Raw genomic sequence first — 5,414 nt, 5'->3', positions numbered from 1 at the left:
GTGAACTGCGGTTTTCGTCCCTGTGGTTTGTTTAAATCTACGGTTTTAGTCCAATAGTTTCAAATTTGCGATTTTCGTCCCTATGGTTACATTTCACTTGCAATTAAACCCGATCCCACTAACCCCGCTAAGTCTGGTTGTTAAACCCATCATCGTGCCCCTCACTCAAGTGAGGGGTCGTTTTGTCATATTTTTCCCAAAATAAACTCAACCCCTCACACGAGGGGGCTTACGAATTAGGAATGTGGTTTATTTAGAAAGAAAAATGGCAAAACTACCCCTCACGTGAAAGACACGCTGATGGGATTAACGATCAGACTTGACGAAATTAGTGAATTTAGGTTTAATTGCAAGTGAAATGAAACCAAAGGGACGAAAATCGCAAATTTGAAACTATTGAACTAAACCGCGTATTTGGACAAACCGCAGTTTAGCCTTTTATTTATTAATAAAAAAAAGATTAAACAACATATGAATTGATCAATAATTTGGTTCTTTTTCATGTGACAATGACAAGATAAAAATATATAAAGCTTTTTATTATCATGTTTATAAATACGTTAGATCATCATTTTTCTTTATGTAAATTTTATAATGTATAGTAAATATTATTAAGAAAGAGAGATAAAAATAACAAAAAAAGTGTTTGGAGTAACGTATCAAATAAAAGTGTTAAAGAAATTAAAAGTACAAAGAATAGGGTATGTATGTCAAGTATCGGATGGCGGGTACGTTTAGCCTAACCCCTAAAACAACAAGGCTCTTATATAAGTAATTGATTTATGCAATTATCTTTCATTAATGTAATCACATGGTTTTTAAACATGACAATCTTAATGATATTCAATTAAGATTTAACAATTTCTCGAATGAAATCCTTATACTAAAATCTTTATCGTTTTAAACTGTAACGAATGATTCTTTGAGAAATTGGTGTGTGGGTTCACAAAACTTCACTACAATTCAAGAATGAGTAAATCTTCATCTAACTCGTCGAGATTTGAAGTTTTTTTCCTTAAATTTAGTATTAACTAGTATTTAAACTCCACGCGTTGCGACGGGACCGTTAATCTGAACTGAAAAGCATACATAAATCATTAAACCTTGCACTCGTGTTACGACTTGACGTGCCAACTCACAAATTTTAGACCGAGACGTAAATTATATCTTAATCATATCCATAATTTAGGTAAACCACATAAAACTTATTAACCAAGATTCTTTTATTTTTGTAATTTAAAAATAAAAATGTACATTTTAAAAGAAATACTAAATATCCAAAATGAATTAAAAAAAAGTTTACCCACCTCTTTGTTATCTTTATAAATAAATAATAATACTATAGTAAACCTAAAAACAAACAAAGTATAATATGAATAATAATTAAAATAATTTTGTAAATCTAAAAAGAAGTTACATAATACACATAGAGTCATAGAAATATCTCACATAACTAAATCTCACTTACCTAAAATTTGATTGGTGGAAACAAAAGTGTATGACAATTATAAACGCAATGTTAGCTTGTCCGATGCATTATAAAGTTGTACCAAAATTAAACAGTGATTTTAGGGAGACAACAAACTTCTAATAATGCGCGCGCACACACATATAGGATTAGGTTTATTTCAGAAGTTTTTTTAGTGCAAGAAGTGCGAGAAGACATTTGAACCAATCATATTATTTCTCTTTTATTCTTGATTATTTAAATACAAGGGTATAAGAGTAAAATGTGAATTGATTTTTTTTTTGTAACTAATGCTAATTAAATTGAATGTAAGTTACATCTTATGAGTTTTTTTTAGTAATTGATATTTATCTTATCTTTAATTTTATTTTCGTCATAAAGTTGAATTATGTTATGACCATATTATTAGGCATTGAGTGGTTCTGAACTAACTAGGTTATGAATTAACGAATTAGGTTATATGATATATTTTTTAAAGGTAGTCAGGTGATTTGATTTAGTTTTTGTTTATTTGGTTTGCTATATTAAACAACATATACCTACACAAGCATATCCATATAAATACACACGTTAACTAATGTTGGTTTATCTGGTTTGTACGTATTATCACCGAAACAAATTTCTTTAAACAATGTGTTTTGTTACCTTCACAAATCACACATAAACATTCACATATTAAAAATTTTCCTACACATACTACATATTATAGTACATATACATACACATAAAAATTTTTCCTACACAAATTGATTGTTATGTACACAAATTAATGGCCTCTGTAAGTAACAAAAATAATATACATACACAATCTTACAAACCACCTACACAGTTAATCCTACATAAGTATGTATTTCTTTATACATAAAATGTGTCTTTTTATTGTTATATGTAATTAAAGAAAATATTTAATAAAATTTAGAAAAGTGTAGGATAAATTGATTAAGTTAATATTTTCCTATATGTACTACGCATATACCTATTGATACAATACATACATATACACAACAAAAATTTTCCCTACACAGATTAATTATTACATACACAAATTAACGGTCTTTATAAGAAAGGAAAATAATGTACATACACAATGTTACAACCTGCCTACAAGTTAATTCTACATAAGTCCGTATTTTTTATACATAAAATGTGTTTTTTTATTGTTATTTAAGTAATTAAAAAAATATTTAATAAAACTTAGAAAAGTGTAGGATAAATTAATTAAGTTAATATTTTACTACATATACTACTGATACAATATATATACATACACAGCAAAAAATTCCCCTACACAGGTTAATTATTACATATACAAATTAATGGTCTTTTTAAGAAAGAAAAATAATATACATGCACAATGTTACAATCCGCCTACACAGTGAATCTTACATAAGTCTGTGTATATAAGATATTGTTATTTATGTAATTAAAAAAATAAATTTATTTAATTAAATTTAGAAAAGTGTAGGATACCAAAGGACTTCTAGTCCAATGGTATCTTGGTGGTGATATAAGACTTAGTGACCATAAGGTCCTGGGTTCGAATCTCACAAGAGGGGGTTTTTCTCAAATATTGAGTTTCCTCCTGAATTGGTGGCTTGGTGGTGGATATGATCGCGTGGTACCACTGCTGGCACGATGATACTCCAGTGGTCCATGAGTAATCCAAATTAGTCGTTCAAAAAAAAAAAGAAAGAAAAGTGTAAGATAAATTAATTAAGCTATTTAAGTTTATGAGAGTTAATTAAACTTAGTAACTTACATAACATATTTTGTGATAATTGTACCCTTTATCATTAAAGCCTTCCATAACTCTTTTCACTTTATTACATAATTGCCACTATAAGTTTAGACCATTGATTTGACCAAATCAATGGTATGAGATCACTTGTCGCACTTCTCGCTATAACTTCACTTCTTGCATGATCCATCCCCTATATATATATATATATATATATAGTTTGCAGATTTCTATCATTCATGAGAGTAATCCATGAGAGCATATGAATTTTGAACACCGAGTAGATGAAAGAGTTACCTATTCAGTAAATTGTTCTTTTAATACCCCGTATAAAATACACACACACATATATATACTAGAAGAAGATCCCGTGCTTTGTGACATGAACACAACGTGGGTTCAGTCGGTAAGAGGTTAGTTGGTTAAGGTACCAGCATTTTGCATAGTCAGTTTTGTATCAGCATAGTTTGGGATTTGAAAAATAAGAAATTTATAACATCATAAAACTAAGTTAAACGCAGTTGCGTATTTCCCGTTTTTAATATCGAAAAAAACTAAGACACGTTAAGTTTAATATAAGACAAATAGATATGCATTCGGATGTAATATAACATCATAAAAACTAAGTTATGCATAATTACGTATTTTTTAAGTTAACGGAAAAAATAGGGCATTTTACGTCAAATAGACTTGCATTGGATGCAAAAATGTTTTAATTTGGCAAAATAAATGTCTGGTCGTCCTGTAAAGATGTAATAATTTTTTACTTTGACAAAGCAAAAGTCAAATCAACTTGCATTGAGAATTTAATTTGTTTGTATTTGTCAAATAAAAGTCGCATAAAGTTTGCATTAAATGAAAATTGTTTAAATTTGAGAACATAGAAGTTATATTGTCTTGTAACCGGATGCAAATTTGTTAGAATTTGACAATAAGATTTAACTGAAACATAACTCCAACTATATAGGGTACAAGTTAAAATTCATAAAGACAGACAATAATGTTCACTATATTGTTGTTCCCATATACAGAATCTTTTTCAAAATTTAACATAGCAGGTGTAGCGAGTTTAATAATGTTTGTAAGAAGTGGATTTTATCTGCAGTTCCTCTGGCCGACGCTCCCTGTCAATTAACAAAAATGAATGTTAAATGTTATGTAATTAATAACTAAATATAGCTTAAATGTGATATGCCAACATGGAACTAGCAATGTATATAAATACCGGATGTTGAAACGCCATAGCTTCGGTTGTATCCTTCCAAAGCATTCTCATTAACTATAAAACAAAACATTTGATAGTTAGTCATGTCAACGTGTCAACTCACAAATTTTAGACCGAGATGGAAAATATATCTTAATCTGAAGAAACACTAATCGACCCCGGGCAGATTACGGATAATCTGGGGGTTAAATAGATATTTCCCACGAGGGGTTAGATCCGGCAAAGATGGTTCTTCTGATAACCTGCAAAACAGACACCGTGAGCTCGTCACTGAGAAGGGGGGGGGGGGTACCTCCTTGTGACCACCCTCCGGCGTGAGAATCAGACTAGATTGCTCTTGAATATAAGTGTATATTAAGAGATTGCTAGAGCAGATATCAGGTATAAGATATAAGATACAAGATAAGATGAGATGATCATACCATTTGGGGTATTTATAGCCGAAGGTAGGTTTCCAAGAAGGTATAGCCGGCTGAATAGTATTCCTGTTCTACCAACTGTGGCCTACGCACGTGCCATGCTGGTAGTTGGTGGGTAGGCAGCGGCTGACAGTGACCAGGCCTGCTGTGTACTATTCCTTTTCCACCAACTGCCGGCTATGCACGTGGTATGACAGGAGTTGGTGAGTAGGCAGCGGCTAATAGTGACATACAGTACAAGAGCATGCTGCTCGCCATACTGTTGTCAATGAGCTGTCGTATCTCTGGTCAGATCTTTTGCCCATACCTCGTCAGGTACAGTACAAAAGATCCTCCAGTATCGTACGGACTGGCTTATTTGGGCGGGAGTATTCCCCCTCCCGCCTTTGTGCGGGATTGTTCCCGGCTTTGCTCATTCCTTCAGGTGACTACTGAATTATTGAGAGCTAAGTGCCTTGTGCGTGTAGCCTTGCTGCGCGGGTGGCCTTCCCTGATGGCTTGTATCCGCAGCTGCGGGAACAGGCGGAGTACTTCACCATTGGGAGGCATTTCCTGCGGGAACAG

This window comes from Bidens hawaiensis, unplaced genomic scaffold (assembly GCF_021521415.1).
Source record: "Bidens hawaiensis isolate Kalapana, Puna unplaced genomic scaffold, B.hawaiensis_p1.1 tig00001463_1, whole genome shotgun sequence".
In the NCBI taxonomy this organism is placed as follows: Eukaryota; Viridiplantae; Streptophyta; class Magnoliopsida; order Asterales; family Asteraceae; genus Bidens; species Bidens hawaiensis.
Note: the sequence above shows the minus strand (reverse complement) of the source record.